This window comes from Eublepharis macularius, chromosome 1 (genome assembly GCF_028583425.1).
Source record: "Eublepharis macularius isolate TG4126 chromosome 1, MPM_Emac_v1.0, whole genome shotgun sequence".
Lineage (NCBI taxonomy): Eukaryota > Metazoa > Chordata > Lepidosauria > Squamata > Eublepharidae > Eublepharis > Eublepharis macularius.
Genome location: NC_072790.1, coordinates 154614813 through 154632604, shown reverse-complemented (window position 1 = coordinate 154632604; position 17792 = coordinate 154614813). Strand labels below are relative to the sequence as shown.

At 43.5% G+C, this 17792-nt stretch overlaps 1 protein-coding gene across 1 annotated transcript in view; it reads left to right on the top strand.

The window, feature by feature from the left end:
- The window catches only part of RGS7 (regulator of G protein signaling 7), a 359013-nt gene that overhangs the window by 118315 nt on the left and 222906 nt on the right, over positions 1 to 17792 (top strand). The gene's annotated exons all lie outside the window — the stretch shown is intronic.

Genomic DNA, 17792 nt, shown 5'->3' with positions numbered 1-17792 from the left:
TCACTGTCCTCTGAAGACCCCCCAAGTTTCAGAGAGATTGCACCCCGGGAAAGGCATGATCCATGTGTCCCCCCCTTTGCTGTCATTTTCTGTTTACAGAGGCAAAAACTGCACTGTCTGCTGCCTGGAAGCTACTTTGAGGGGTAACTTACAAGCCAGAAGGAGTTCTGACAGAGTTCAGACAATCCATGTCTCCGTTGCCAGGAGAATTGATTGCAGGTGCCAGACTGTCTGGCGTGAGGAACGGAGGATGAATGCAAGGAACAAGGCTTGCAATGACCACCTGTTCGTTTAGAATGGGGCCTCATGAACAGCTTGTTTGCGAACAGCTGTTTGGGGTGTTCATGGCTTTTTTTGCTTCGTATTGCTGTTCGTGCCCATGTTTGCTCACTGCCAGTCAGAATAAACAAACAGTACTAGACTAGGTGGATCAGCAGCATCTTCTTGAATTCATGCAACTACTGTATTTACTCAAATTCAAGACTGAGTTTTTCCCCCCAGTTTTGCCATAAAAAAAGAGGGGGTCATCTTACATTCTTATACAAGTTAGTTATGTCCAGTAATAACTTTTGTGTGTACCTGGGGGCAGGGGTTAACTTGTATTCAAGATCATCATCCTTTCAAATAAATATATCTTCTGTTTTCACAAGATGGAGCTTCATTAGAAAAATATAGAATGTCAGAATCATCAGGAAACATGGCTGCACATTGCTAGACTCCTCCTGGTCTGGAAGGGAATCCCCACCATCTGGCCTAGAGATCAACACATGAGAGTACATACTCAGTAATCAAAGATCCAGAATTTTCTATAACATTACAGCTACCAGCTGGAAAAGGAAGACCACTTAGTACCCTTTTAGTGACACAAGCGAAATATTGGTAAGACTTCCTGTCAGATTTTTTTAAATCATCTGGGGGAACAGATAGAGAAAGTGTTACTGTATCCTATATTTGCTGGAAAGCCAAACAATCTGGTCACAGACTTAAACTGCAAAAAATATTTTAGAGGAATACAGTAAATAAGGAGCCAGTTTGGTGTAGTGGTTAAGAGCGACAGGACTCTAATCTGGAGAGCCAAGTTTGATTCCCCACCCCTCCACTTGAAGCCAGCTGGGTGACCTTGGGCTAGTCACAGCTCTCTGGAGCTCTCTCAGCCCCACCCACCTCATAGGGTGATTGTTGTGGGGATAATAATAACATACTTTGTAAATTGCTCTGAGTGGGTGTTAAGTTGTCCTGAAGGGCAGAATATAAATCTGTTGTTGTTGTTATTGTAATTGTAATTGTTATTATTCAAATTACATGCAACACAATCAATAATAAATAAAGATCACATGTTATCATTAAATGGCCTTGTTGAGCTGATACAAGTTTCCGCCAGAGACCTATGTATCAGCTAGGTATCGATGCAATATGTACGCTGTTACAAGTAATGCCGCCTTTTGCAATTCTGTAGGTGTTATGTCAGAACGCTGCAGTTTTTCCATAAAAGTTGCAGCATTTTTGAAATAGTTTCCAGTGCCCCAATGACAATGTTGACTACTGTTGCATTCTTCTTCCATAGTTGAGTGATTTCTATTGCCAGATCTCTATATTTAATCTTTTTTCTTGTTCTTTTTCTTCAACTCTGGCATCCCCCAGAATTGCAATGTCTATTATCCTCACTATTATTATTATTAAAACTGGCTGGTGCAAATGGGTTGTTGGCAGGGGGAACCCTTTTGGGTGGAAAATATAAGAGTATCTGGAAGAATCCAAAGGGGCTGGCAGAAAAGAGAACACATTTTATACACTCGAGATAGAATTTTAATGACAGCTGCTTGATTTGACTCAACTGCTTCAGTAATGGCAGCAATAGGACTTTTTTATTCACTGCTCAGTTCCATGAGTCTGTTACTGCTTCTTCCAGTTAATAACAAAAATAGATGTATTGGGAGAGGAAGAGTTTAAATGGTTAATTCAGGTGGCTAGTTTATACTGAAGTTTCCAGTTTCATGGTCAGCATTTGTATCTGAATTTCAGCTGAAGCAGGCTTTAATGATCCTGTAAAATGGCTGAGAGTTCTTCTCATGTTACTTCCCCAGGGCTCAGTCAGTGCCCTATTGCAGTGCAGATTGATGAAAGGACAATGGGTTTGTTCCCCTGTGCCCAAATGTGTCACTATCCCCCACAAGGTTTCAGGGTGAAATTGCTAGATGTTATCTGATCTGGAACTCTGTAGCCTTGATAATAAGAATGACAACTGAGATTCCAGCCTGGGATCCTTGCCCTTGCATGCATGGTTTGTATATGTTTAGTACTTAAGAAAAGGATGTTAGTTTTCATGTGTGCCATTCTCAGTTCACTCTAGGAAAGGCAACATCAACGTAGCAAAACCCTTTCAATCCTCACAGTTTATTTTGTTAGGCAACCTGTGGAGGTGTAGGAAAGTCGCTCTTCTAAACATGTTGCTCAGCAGTAACTGCATTTTAATTACATTAAAATAACACATTTGTAAAATAAAGTGTAGGTTGATTTTTATATGGATTTTTGGCAAGTTAAGTGCTGAGATGTCACTCAGTTCAGCCAATGATTATCTTTCCTTGTGGGTTATTGGTCATTGTTTCAAAGTATTTCTTGATACTTTCTCTAAGAAGTAAAGGAGGAAAAAAGTTTGGTACTTGCTTAGGGAACTCAGGTCCCCTAGTTGGGGTGGGGGATCCCTGCTTCCCCCTCCCCCTGCTACCATTTCCTGGAAGTGATGTCATTGTGCCACTTCAGGAGCATGTGAGCATTTCGCAGCGGGCTGATTTGAGCCCCGGAAGTGAAGTCATCGCCCTGTCCAGGGAACGTGCGCACACTTTGCAGTGGGCCACTTTTGTCCCCTAGCAGGCCAAATTGTGCCTTTTGGGGGCCCAAATAAGCCCACTGCAAAATGCATGTGTGCTCCGATGGCCTGCATGATGACATCACTTCCTCAACATGACATCGTCATGCCACCCCAGAAGTGCTGCAACAAAAGAGCAACAAAAAGGTGAGTACTGGGTCCCCCTTCCCGCTGGGAAGGTAAGGGCACCTGACAACCTTAGTACATGCTGCCTTAAAATTTTGGATTGGTTAGTGCCCCTATGTAACCATGGAATTTACTGCCAAGGAAGCATGTGAAAGATGGGGACTGTTACTCATATTTTGGACTTCATTTTTACCTGAAATTTCTGTATTCATCATTTGAGAGTCAATGTGGTGTACTGGCTACAGTTCTGGACTAAGATGATAAATAAATCATTATGAAGGCCCCAGAATTAAAGGACTCCATGTTTGGGCCGTTACCAGAGTCTATTGTTTGGCATAGGAAGCATGATTATAGGTGGTTGTGAGCTGGTTCTGCTGGCTGGTGTGTGTGCAGGAGAGAAAATAATAAATCGTACACTTGCTTTATATTTAGAAAAGAAATGAGAGTTCTTTATTGTAGGAACTCCATACTCTGATAGGAAAGGAGGAGAGACAGATCCTAACTACCTGATGGACATGATTTAACTGGATTTCAGTAAAGATACACGAGGGACACATAAGTACCACATTAGAACAGATATTAAAGGGATTGATCTGTAAGCATCTGAAGGACCGTTTAGTGATCCGGAGAAGTCAACATGGTTTTGTCCCCAACAGATCTTGTCAGACCAACCTGGTTTTCTTCTTTGATTGAATGACGAGCTTACCGGATTGTGGGAACTCTGTCGATGTGATTTACCTGGATTTCAGTAAAGCTTTTGATAAGGTTCCCCATGACATTCTAATGGGTAAACTGGAAGACTGTGGACTGGACTATAGGACAGTTCGGTGGATAGGGAACTGGTTAGGGGACCACACCCAAAGAGTGGTGGTCAATGGCATTTTATCAGATTGGAGGGAGGTGTCCAGTTGGGTGCCACAGGGCTCAGTTGTGGGCCCAGTACTTTTCAATATTTTTATCAATGTTCTGGATGAAGAGGTAAATGGGCTACTCATTAAATTTGCTGATGATACCAAATGGGGAGGAGTGGCAAACATCCAAGAAGATAAAGTTAAAAAAAAGACCTGAATACTCTGGAGAAGTGGGCGGTTGTGAACAGGATGCAATTCAACATAGATAAGTACACAGTATTACATCTGGGCCACAAAAATATGAAGCACAAATATAGGATGGGAGATACTCTTCTGGGTAGTAGTGTATACGAAAGAGATCTTGGAGTAAGAGTGGATTGTAAACTAAATGTGAGCAGTCAATGTGATGCGGTGGCAATAAAGGCAAACTCAGTCTTGGGTTTTATCTAAAGGGCCATTGCATCGAAATCACAGGAGGTCATAGTCCCTCTCTATACTGCCTTGGTCAGGATGCACCTGGAGTACTGTGTGCAGTTCTGGAGGCCGGAGGCTTCACTTCAAAAAGGATGTGGGCAAAATTGAGAGAGTGCAGAAGAGACTGATGAGAATGATCAGGGATCTGGAGACTGAACCCTATGAGGAAAGGCTGAGGGCCTTGGGAATGTTTAGTTTGGAGAAGAGGAGATTGGGGGGGGGGACATGACTGCTCTCTTTAAATATTTGAAAGGCTGTCATTTGGAGGAGGGCAAGGAACTGTTCCAGTTGGCAGCAGAGGATAAGACTCGAAGCAACGGTCTTAAATTACATGCAGAAAGGTACTGGCTGGATATTAGGAAAAACTTTTTCACTGTCAGAGTAGTTCAAAAGTGGAATCAGCTGCCTAAGGAGGTGGTGAGCTCCCCTTCACTGGCAGTTTTCAAGAAGAGGCTGGATGAATATTTGTCAGGTATGCTTTAGGCTCATCCTGCATCAGGCAGGGGGTTGGACTAGAAGGTCTGTATGGCCCCTTACAATTCTGTGATTCTATGATTCTATGGATGGCAGGACAAGGCCTGCATCTATGCTACCAAGATGGAGGGAGGAGAAGGAGAGAGGTGTTGCCAGGAACAAAGCCTGGAAGAGAAGAAGTGAGAGGGAGGAAGTCAGGAGGAGGAAATTCTGATAATAGCTATCTACATATCAAAGGACAACCAGAGCAGTAAACAGAGTGCCCTGACTTCTCTATCTTTCTAACTCTTTGGTTTGTCATAGAATCATAGAGTTGGAAGGGGCCATACAGACCATCTAGTCCAACCCCCTGCCCAGTGCAGGATCAGCCCAAAGCATCTCTGACAAGTATTCATCCAGCCTATTCTTGAAAACTGCCAGTGAAGGGAAGCTCACCACCTCCCTAGGCAGCTGATTCCACTTTTGAAATACTCTGACCGTGAAAAAGTTTTCCCTAATATCCAGTTGGTACCTTTGTGCATGTAGTTTTAGCCCATTGCTTTGCATCCTACCCTCTGCTGCCAACTGGAACAGCTCTTTGCCCTCCTCCAAATGACAGCCTTTCAAATATTTAAAGAGAGCAATCATGTCCCCCCTCAACCTCCTCTTCTCCAAACTAAACATTCCCAAGGCCCTCAGCCTTTCCTCGTAGGGCTCAGTCTCCAGACCCCTGATCATTCTTGTCGCTCTCCTCTGCACCCTCTCGATTTTGTCCACATCCTATTTCAAGTGAGGCCTCCAGAACTGCACACAATACTCCAGATGTGGCCTGACCAAGGCAGTATAGAGAGGGGCTATGACCTCCTGCGATTTTGATGCTATGGCCCCTTTGATACAACCCAGGATTGAATTAGCCTTTTTTGCCACCGCATCACACTGACTGCTCATATTCAGTTTACAGTCCACTCTTACCCCAAGATCCCTTTCACATATACTACTGCCCAGAAGTGTATCCCCCATCCAGTATTTGTGCTTCTCATTTTTGTGGCCCAGATGTAATACTGTGCACTTGTCTTTGTTGAATTGCATCCTATTCACAGCTGCCCACTTCTCCAGAGTATTCAGGTCTTGTTGAATTTTAATTCTATCTTCTTGGGTGTTTGCTACCCCTCCGAATTTGATATCATCAGCAAATTTAATGAGCAGCCCTTCCACTCCTTCATCCAGATCATTGATAAAAATATTGAAAAGTACCGGGCCCAAAACCGAGCCCTGCGGCACCCCATTGGACACCTCCCTCCAATCTGATGAAACACCATTGGCCACCACTCTTTGAGTGCAGTCCTCCAACCAGTTCCCTATCCACCGAACTGTCCTATAGTCTACTCCACAGTCTTCCAGTTTGTCCCCCTCTGAAACCTGAGGAAAGGGACAGCATTAGCGTTGCCAGGTCCATGTTGGGAAATTCCTGGAGATTTGGGGGTAGAACCTGGGGAGAGCAGGGTTTGAGGAGGGGAGGGTCCTCCGTTGGGTATAATGACATGTAATCTACCTTCCAAGTGAGCCGACTTCCGGTTTGGGATTCATGGAGGTCTGACGCAGCTCCATTTGCGGAGCTGACCGGACTGCCGTTTTAAGTGGCCGGCGGGGGAAAAATAGCCCACGGCCGACTGCTCTCAGGCGGAGAGCAGGCAAAGAACGCTCAAGACCCTAGGGTGTGTTAGATCTCGGACGAGGGGGGGCTCTACACAACGGGTCCCCTCCCGATCCTTGAGGTCCCACCCTGCGACAGGTCGGCTACAATCTCTGCGGCAGTTCTGGGGCCAATTCGGCTGGCATAAGACCTACATACCCAAGCTTCGATTGGGGGAAGAAACGGAGAGGAGAAGTTAAAATCGAAACAGCGATTACAACCTGAGAAAAGTGAATGAGAAGGTAAAGATCACTATCTTCTGTTACGGGACAGATTGATTAAAGCAGAGAGGAATAAAAGTAGATTTTCAAACTGCAACAGGCTAACGATAAAGAGGGGAAGACTCGGCAAGAGTTGTATTTGAAAAGAGACTCAGTTTAAAGAAGTTATTAAAGGAATTGGACTATTGTTTTGAATACTTGCGGTTATGGAGCTGTGAGAAAAAGACACCATCGCGAGACCTACTGTGGGAAGTTGGGAGACAGGAAGTGCGTAACAACAATAGAGTTGCTGGAGAGAAGCGGCCCTTGCTGGAGGGCAGGAAGAAGGGAATCGCCATCTTTGAAAGGGGAAGGGTTGCGGCCTCAGCGGAAAAGGAAGTAGGCCATCTTGGATTGCAAAATCATAGAGAAACCATAGAGAAAAGACGCCCGACATTTTGGACTCTTTAAAATTTAATTTTTGTAAGAAGACCAGGACATTTGAAATAAAAGGACATTAAATTTTACGCCACGGAGTTAAGGAAGAGAGCGGACTCGTGGGAGCGAGCCAAAGCAAGCCCCACGATGTCAAAAAAAGAGTGGCAATCAGCAATAGAAAACCTGAATAAAAAACTTTTAGATGTACCTTCCAAGTGAGCCATTTTCTCCAGGGGAACTGATTTTTGTCATCTGGAGACCAGATGTAATTCCAGGAGATCTCCAGCTGTCACCTGGAAAGTGGCAACCCTAGACAGCTTTGAATCCTCCTCTTCCAATGTAACATCTGAGAGATCCAGGTTTGATCTCCTGCTTTGCCATGGAGGCTTTGTGGGTGACCTTGGGCGAGTCACACACAGTCTCAGCATTACATGGCTCACAGGGGTGCTCTGAAGATAGAATTGAGAGGAGAATGATGCAAGCTGCTTTGGGTCCGCACAGGGGGAAAAGGAAAGGAATAAATAAATACATAAATAAATAAATAGATAAAATACATAAATAAACCCCTTATGAAGCTTTCACCTCATGGAAGATCAGTTTCAAAGTAATAAAATCAAAACTATCTTGCAGATTAGCTTTTGTGGCTTTCCTTAATTACTAAAGGTTGTAGCAAAGGCTTACTTGGGAGGATGGTCCATGGAAGGCAGTGGGACTCAGTTGCATGTAAACATAAATATTCTTTGTGTACAGTTCTTGTAATGAACTCTGCTTTGAGCTCACTGTTCTGTTTCTATAAGACTTGTGCTAAATTTTCCAAGAACTGAACTTGCTAGATCAAAGCAAAAATGATTTTCACATGATTCAGTACCTTTGCCAGGTGGCAATGTCGTCCTTTCATGTTCTTTCATTGACACTGCCTAAGTATTATTTTACACCCTGTCAGGCATTGCACAACTTCTAGCTTAATAGCTGATTAAAATAGTCAGTACATGTTTTCCTGATTTGTCATGGTAATATCAGTGAATTTTCTAAGAAAACAGAGAAAGAGTCCCTGAATTTCCCTGATAATCTGAAGCTTTAGTCAGATAGTATTTGATATACAATGTGCAATATTAAAAACTGACGTAATACTGGCAGTTTTCTGGTTTTATGCCCATCTCTTGTTTGCTTTTCTTCCTTATGCAAACTGACTTTATTGTCAGTTTGCTGAAAAAAGAACTCATTCCCAGGTTACAGGAACAAAAGCAGTGTAATTTTGCAGATGGAATACTATAGGTTTCAGAAAGAAGGTCCTGAAGCTGCAGGTTAATAGAATAATGGTAGATTAAGCTTGATAAAGTATAAAATATGGCTTCATTTAATTTACAAGTGCAATGCAGACTGGCCAATGTATATGTAGTGAGTCTCAAATCACAGTTGCAGAGAAGTTAGCCATGTTAGTCTGTGGTAGCAAAATCAAAAAGAGTCTTTTTGATTCAAATCACAGTTACATACTTCTTTATTTAGACGTTTTTATGGACATGCCTGAGATGGTTTACAAAATAAAAAATAATAAAACAAAATATTAAAAGTTATTAATTAAAACCCAGCATTAAAAAAACCAGCCCAGAATTAAAATATAGGGCATAAAAACAGACTGTTGACAGCTTAAAAATAACACTTTCCAGACTTAAATAGTATTTGAAAATCAGTTCCTTAATTAAAAACGTGGGTGAAAAAAACCATTTTGGCCTAGTGTTTAAAAGAAATCAATGCAGGAGGAAAGCCTCAAGGAGAAGGGCATTCCATAAGAGAACTTTACATATAGAATTTTTCCTGTAGTATACCATTAAGAGTATTTTGTTCATATAGGGCTTGTTATTAAGCTACTGTATCATATGAAGGGATGTGGTGCAGACCATTTTCCATTACTTTAATTGTCTGCAGAAAATTTTCCATTTCTAAACATTCATTGTGGGATAAAATTAATGATAATGAATGGATGCTTTTGCCAGTACAATATTAGGCAAGCTTGGCAGTCTCAGAATGTAATTAGTGATTTTCAGGTGGTTATCCCTAGGAATTATATGGGAGAGTGCATGAATGGTTTATTAATTTGAAAATTGGGAATTGGGGAGGATACAAAGAAAACTACAAATAATAATTCAAATATAATCAAGTGATCAATTCACCTGAACAGCTGTGCAGATCAGATCCAAACCTACTAACGTTACCCCAATTCCCTGCCGTTTTCTCCCCACTGGCTGGCTGAGCAGCAGTGGGATGTGCCTGTTGGTAGCAGGGGACCCCTGGCTGCTAGCGGGGGTACTGTAAGCTTAGGAGAGCAGCATACTCCCATGTTTAAAGGGAGTATACTCATAATTCTGTGCTCATTCCATACAGGACTGATGGGGATCCTGAAGGCTCCCCAGTTCAAACTAGGTGAATTATAGACACACTTCGATCTTGTTTAAAGAGGGAAAAGAGGTGGCTGCAGGAGGACTGTATGGACTCTGTCTGCAGCCCATACAGTCACAGTTACAAATCCACTATCTTGGGACTCCGTTCCTTTAAATAAAAAACTACATATGAGGATAATTGGGTAATGATTTTTTAAGAAGTAGACACAATCAGGTACTTCGCATACGCCAGTGAGCGAGCCGAAGATGAGATAGATGTGAGATTTGAATCGCTGTATGTGAGTATGTGTTTGCAGAACTGTTGAATGAAAAGCTATCTGATGTTTGTTTAATTTATATTAATTTGTATTTCTTATACATTCTTTACAGTTGTAACTGCTCTGAAGAAGGGGATACCGGAAACGGGACCTCTTGCTAGCTGACCCATTCAGTTACAATTTTCAATAATACCGATTCTAAATCAGCAGTTTATTTTTTGTTGAAAGGTGTTTTGAGCAACTTGGTTGTGCTTTGTACAAATTGATATTCTGTATGAAATTGAAGAGAGGCTTTTTTAGCCCCATTCAAAGTGATTGTACTTCTGCAAACAATAGGGGATTGGTTTGAAAGGGTTCCCCCCTCCCCTGGTTGTTTTCATTTGCGATACGATATATGCCTCAATACGGTTATTCAATCAGAATTGTTTTGAATGCATATTTAAATTGAATGCTGTGTAAATAAATTTTGTAATTTTGCATATAACTGTTCTGAATACTCTTTGATGTTATATTAGTTAGTAAGTGACGGTTATTTTGGTGGATTTGCAACTTGACGCCGTCACTCTCTCCATTCTGTTTGTCATACAGTCACAGTAGCAGAGCTAAGCTCCACATTCTCCCACTTTTTAGCCCTTTCAAAGAAAGGGAGTACTTTATACACTTTTGGCAAGTGTGTGTGTGTGTTATGTCCCATCAAGTTGCCTCCAACCTATGGTGACCCTATGAATGAAAGAACTCCAAAACATCCTATCATTAACCGATTTGCTCAGATCTTGCAAACTGGATGATGTCACTTCTTTTACTGAGTCAAGCCATCTCATTTTAGGTCTTCCTCTTTTCTTACTGCCTTCTACTTTTCCTAGCATTATTGAGTTTTTCAGAGAATCTTGTCTTCTCATGATGTGATCAAGTACGATAGCCTTAGTCTTGTCATTTTAGCTTCTAGGGAGAATTCCAGCTTGATTTGATCTAGTACACACGTATTTGTCTTTTTGGCCATCCATGGTATCTGCACAACTCTCCCCTAGCACCACATTTCAAATGAATCAATTTTCTTCCTGTCAGCTTTCTTCACTGTCCAACTTTCACATCCATACATAGTAATGGGGAAAACCATAGTTTGGATTATCTTGATCTTAGTCCCCAGAGAAACATCTTTATCTTTAAGGATCTTCTCTAGCTCCCTCACAGCTGCTTTTCCAAGTCTCAATCACCTTCTGATTTCCTTGTTGCAGTCTCCCCGTTGGTTGATGATTGAGCTAAGGAATAGAAAATTTTAGACAATTTCAATTTCCTCATTGTGTAACTCCTCAGTGGTCATTAATTTTGTGTTCAGCTGTAATCCTGCTTTGGTGCTTTCTCCTTTAACCTTCATTAGTAGTTGTTTCAAGTCTTCACTATTTTCTGCCAGTAACTGGTATCATCTGCATAATTCAAATTGTTAATGTTCCTTCCACCAATTTTTACTCCACCTTCCTCTAGCTCGAATCCAGTTTTCCTTATGATATACTCTGCATAGAGGTTGAACAGGTAAGGAGATAATATGCAACCTTGTCTGATACCCTTGCCAATGGTAAATAGACATGAACACGAACAGCATTACGAACGCAAAAAAGCCATGAACCGCCCGTTCGGCAGTTTGCAAACAAGCTGTTCGTGAGACGCCATTCTAGCTGAACCGGTAGTCGTCGCAAGACATGTTTGTTGCGCTCGGCTGCCATTTGGGAAGCTAGACACTCAGGTGCCTTCAATCAATTGACTCGGCAACGGAGGGAGGGACTGCCTGAACTCTGTCTGCACTCCCTCTGTCGCCCCGGACACCCCAATCAAAGCCCAACTTAGCTTGATGGGCAGGTCTTCCTTCCAAGCGTGGAGCTGCAAAATCGGTTGCAATTGGTAATGTGGGAGCAGACACCAGAGGGGAGGGAGGAAGGAGGGGGGTGTTCTGTGGCCAAGGGAACTCCAATCTCATCCCTGCAAACCCTGTTAGGCAGTTCTGACTGCCAACCACAGACCTCATGTGTTGCTCTATGGGACCTCTGGTTATAAAAGGCACTGTGCTCCCAAGCTGGCTTTCAGTTTCAGCAGGCATTGGAGTGGGAAAGAGCTGTTGCTAGCCTTTTGGGAGAGAGACAGGGAGAGTGCATTGGAGCTGGGATTTTGTGTGTGTGTGGTGGGATAGGGATCTATCCCCTCTGGTTCCAGGGTTGCTGCCAGGCCCTGGGGCCAAGCTCAGTGGGCACCTTGGCTGAGGGCTCACATTATTATTCGTGCCTGATCTGGTCAGGTTTCTGGGAGTGCTGGGCTGGGGATCTACACCCTTCCCTTTGGTTCCAGAGTTGCTGCCAGGCCCTGGGGCCAAGCACAGTGGACACCTTGGCTGACAGCTCACATTATTATTAGTGTCTGATCTGGTCAGGTTTCTGGGAGTGCTGGGCTGGGGATCTACACCCTTCCCTCTGGTTCCAGGGTTGCTGCCAGGCCCTGGAGCCAAGCACAGTGAGCACCTCGGGTGAGGGTTCACATTATTATTAGTGCCTGATCTGGTCAGGTGTCTGGGAGTGCTTGGCTAGGGCTCTAGCTAGGGCTCTAGCTCTGCACAGCAATGCTCCATTTCTAGAAAGAGAAGGCAAGATGCAGGGAAACAGGCAGGGGCAAGGGGCAGGTGGCAAAGAAGGAGGAGGTGGGGGAGGAGGTGGGAACAGTGCCACACCAGGAGAGGCCCACCCAAATGGCCCCACTTGATCCTTGTCAGTGGGCTCTGTGGTTGGCTGCAGCACAGTGGGCGTGTCTCTTGCAGTGGAGGACTCGGCAGGGGCTATGGTGCGAGAGTACCTCGCAAAGCCCACCACGCCCCTCCATTCCAACCCCTTGGAGTATTGGGCAAGTAAATCTGCCATTTTGCTGGATCTGTCCATTGTGGCAAACAACATCCTGTTTTGCCCTCCCACCAGCGTGCAGAACGAGCGGGTGTTCTCCCATCTGGGAGACTCCTCCGTCCCCACCACGCACATTTGCTCCCAGACCTGGTGGACATGTTGACCTTCATCAAGAACAACCTCAACCTACTTGGGTATCCTTCTGAGGACCTGGACCTACCTGGGCCCTGAGCCACCCCAAGTCTACTGTGGTTCTAGGCCAAGCTCCTCTGCAGTGGGCTCTAGCCCCCCCCCCTCAGTTCTCAGGGCTGCTTCCATGGCTCGTAGCTTTGTCCTCCTCTCGCAGACAAGTTCCCGTTTCCTCTTTCAACCTCTCCCTCTCTGGATGGCACCAATACAACCCTTCCCCACAACTTTTCCTGCCCATCGTGTCCTCTCCCTGACAAGTTCCTGGTCCCTCTTTCAACTTCGCCCCTCTGGATGGAACCAATACGACCCTCCCCAATGACCTCTCCTGTCCTGCCCATCCTGTTCTTTCCGCGAAGGCAGGAAGGTGGGTCATGTCAGCTGCCGCCACCTTTGAGCACGAGGGACTACCACGGCACTGCCACTGCCTTTGGGCTTTCCTGGTCCCGCTCTGCAATGCGGCTGTAACAACCCTTTGTGCTCCTCTCCCTGACAAGGTCCTGAACGTTCCCTATTTCAACCTCTCCCCCTTTGGATGGAACCAATACAACCCTTCCCAATGACGTCTCCTTTCCTGCCCATCCTGTCCTTTCCACAAACGCAGAAAGGTGGGTCATGCCAGCTGCTGCCGCTTTTGGCCATGAGGGACAGCTCAGCTGCTGTTGTGCATGTGGTTGTATTTTATTTATTTTGGTTCATGACCAGCTTTAAACTAGTAAAATAAGACATTCCCTTATTTGTTAAGAATTATACAAGTTAAAACTTCAGTTAAAATAGTACAAATATAAATATTATAAAATCTAATTAGCATGTCACATATCTTACAACAATTATAAATATAAATATAGCCCCACATAAAGACTTAAAAATTAGAAAGCGCATGCGGTTGTATGGTACCGCACGGTGCCCCCTATCCATGGCGCCTTCTGTCCCCGCTGAGCAGGGGGGATTGGGTCCCACGCCGTGATTCACATCCTTTCTGTGAAGGCAGGAAGGTGGGTCATGTCGTCTGCCACTGCTGCCCCGCGACTCAGTGGGTTTCTTGGCTCATGGTTCGCCAATGAAGGGGTCTTCCTGGTCCTGCTCTGCGATGCAGCCAGCAACCCTTTGTCCCCCTCTCCCTGACAAGTTCCCTGACGGTCCCTCTTTCAACGTCTCCCTCTATGGAACTGCTCAGTTGCCTCTCAACCTCTCCTCTCCTGTCCTGCCCATCCCATCCTTTCTGTGAAGGCAGGAAGGCGGGTCATGCTGTCTGCCACCACTGCCCCACGACTCAGTGGGTTTCTCAGCTTATGGCTCGCCAATGAAGGGGTCTTCCCGGTCCTGCCCCTCGATGCGGCTGGCAACCCTTTGTCCCCCTCTCCGAGACAAGGTCCCAGTCCCTCTTTCAACCTCTCCCTCTCTGGATGGTGCCCAAATGACCCTTCCCCATGACTTGTCCTGCCCATTGCGTCCTCTCCCTGACAAGTTCCCTCTTTCATCCTCACCCTCTGTGGATGGAACCAATATGACCCTTCCCAACAACCTCTCGTGTCCTGCCTATCCTGTCCTTTCCGCGAAGGCAAGAAGGTGGGTTATGTCAGCTGCCACCGCTTTTGGACACAAAGGGCAGCTCAAAAGCTGTTGCTGATACAGTTGTGCCACATGGTGCCCCCCATCCATGGCACCTGCTGTCCCCTCTGAGCAGGGGGGAATGGGTCCCTCCCACCCTTTCCGTGAAGGCAGGAAGGTGGCTGCTGTCTGCTGCTGCTGCTTTTGGGCATGAGGGCAGCTCAGGAGCTGTTGCACATGTGGTTGTTCTGCATAGTGCCCCCTATCAATGACACCAGCTGCTCACTTTGAGCAGGGGGGAATGGGTCCCATGACTCCCACCCTTTCTGTGAGGGCAGGAGGGTGGGTGCTGTCTGCTGCTGCTGCTTTAGGGCACGAGGGACAGCTCAGCTGCTGCTGCACATATGGTTGTACAGTATGGGGCCACCTATCCATGGGCACCTACTGTCCCCTCTGAGCAGGGGGAAATGGGTCCCTACTGCAACATCTGTCCTTTCCGCGAAGGCAGGAAGGTGGGTGATGCTGGCGGCCACCTGCCTGTACTGCCTGCACAGGTAAGGTCTCTCTTAGTTGTGCGGATTTTGCGGAACTGCCGTCCTCTGTAGGGTGCGCTGAATAGACTGCCATGTCTGTGACGGAAGGCCAGTGGGTGATGCGGGGGGGGGGGGCAGCCCACAGCTCTCCACATGGGTACCTACCTGTCTACTCACAATCCCCTTTCCTAGGGGAACCGATGCCTCCCCCACAATGGAGGGGAAGGCATCCTCCCCTGCCTCAATGGCCAGCACGTTAGCCTCTGCTTCTACATGTTAGGGGCAGGCCCCACCTCCCACCCTTGGTTCTTTCCTTCCAACTTTTTTTTAAAAATTTATTGGATGGGTTTAAAATATAAACATACAAGTCATTATCACTTTCCACCCCTTTGCCTTTCCCCCATCCTTCCCCCCCCCCGCCTTTTTCTAGTGACTCCCAACAGTTTTCCATCCCCACCTTAATCTAAAGAATATATCGTATATCATATAAATTCTTAAAATCTATTATAATATATATAATATATAGCTAGACTATCTACTTGTTTTAACTATCTTAATATAATACTTATCTAAATTAAGAGTATGACAATTATAAGTATATAATAAATACATACATACATACATACATACATATATATATGTATGCATACCTATTATCTATATTATAAATCTATTACTTCTGTTACATCACTGAAATATCATATATACTCCCTATTACCCATACAATCTTATTATTCAATCTTATTCTTTTCAAATAATTATACTATCTTACTCTTAACTTTATAATACTACAACACTGTAACTCTATAACTCTATACTAATCCATTAAAATATAATAATATACCCCCTTTTAACCTTAAGTAAGTTTCTATCTCCCTTTAATAACTATCCAAAGACCACAATTTCCCCTTCATGTCCCACTTTTTCTCCATATATTTCTTGAATTTTTCCCAACTTGATGTATATTCCAATTCTTCTTGTTCTTTCAATCTCCTTGTTAACTTGTCCATTTCTGCCATATTCAAAACTTTCAAAATCCAGTCTTCCATAGATGGTATCTCCTGAGTCTTCCACAGCTGTGCATAACACATTCTGGCCGCCGTAATCATATAAAACACCATAACTCTGTCCATTTTATCAAAGTCTTATAAGTTCATACATAATAACAACAATTCCGGGGGTTTATTTATATTCCTTTGTAAAATATCCGACATAACCTTTACTATATCCCCCCAGAACTGTTTTGCCTTATCACAAGTCCACCACATATGATAAAATGAACCTTCATGCTGTTTACATTTCCAACATTTATCAGACATCTGACTATTACCATTGGCCAACTTCTTTGGTGTTACATACCATCTATACATCATTTTATAAACATTTTCACGCACCATGGTACATGCTGAAATTTTAACTACATTTTTCCATACCTTTTCCCAAGCTTCCATTGGAATTTTCCTATTGCAATTTATTGCCCATTTAACCATCTGAACTTTAACAACCTCCTCTTCTGTGAACCATTTCAGTAATATCTTATATATTTTAGAAATTATTTTCTTCCCCCCCTGAAGCAAACAATTCTCAATCTCAGAATTTTGTAGTCTAAAACCATTTTTCCTTTTATCTTTCTCATACAAATCTTTTATCTGCATATTTTGAAACCATCCATATTGGAATGGCAATTCATCATTGCCTTTAAGCAAATAATTGTTCTGCTTTATCTCAAGAATCTCTTTATATGTCAACCAGTCTTCCCCTGCATATTCTGTTCTTGGATTTACTACTTCCGCAGGGATAATCCACATTGGTATAGTCTCTTCCATATATTTCTTGTATTTAGTCCATACAACAAACAAGCTTCTTCTTACATAATGGTGTAGAAACATAAGAGTTTGCTTTTACTTTGTCATACCATAGATATGCATGCCATCCGAATAGTTTATTATATCCTTCCAATGCTAACAACTTCAAATGCTTCAATGTCAGCCATTCCTTTAGCCAGTCCAAACATACCGCTTCATGGTATAATTTGAAATTTGGTAGTTGTAAACCTCCTCTTTCTTTTGCATCATAGAGTACTTTCATTTTAACTCTGGGTTCCTTTCCAGCTCAAACAAAGTTTAACATCGTTCTCTGCCACTTTACAAATTGTTTACTATCTTTAACAATAGGTATTGTCTGTAGTAGAAACATCATTCTTGGAAGAACATTCATCTTGATTACTGCAATACGACCTAACCATGACAAGTTCATTTTATTCCATCTAATCATATCTTTATCTATTTGTTGCCATAACTTGTCATAGTTATTCTTGTATAAATCAATATTTTCCACTGTCACTTCCACTCCCAAGTATTTGACTTTGTTCACTACTTCACATTCCACCTTATCCATCAACTCCTTTTGCTGTTGTTTAATCATATTTTTGCACAATATTTTGGACTTCACCTTATTTATTACAAATCCCGCTAAATCTCCAAAATCTTTCATTTTCTTCATCAACTTAGGCATGCACTCTATTGGATCCTCCACTATCACCATTATATCATCAGCAAAAGCTCTCACTTTATATTCAAATCCTTTTGTCCTCAGTCCTCTTATTGAATTATCTTCTCTTATTTGCCTAAGTAGAATCTCCAATACCATTACAAACAGAAGTGGGGAAAGCGGACACCCTTGTCTTGTTCCTTTTCTGATTTCTAACTTTTTTGTTACAACCGAATTGACAATTATATTTGCAGATTGATTTTTATATATTGCCTTTATTGCTTGTATAAATTTCTCTCCCAACTGCATCTTCTCCATTGTTGCAAACATAAAGTCCCAGTTCAAATTGTCAAACGCTTTCTCTGCATCCACAAAGAAAAAGCCAACCTGCTTCCC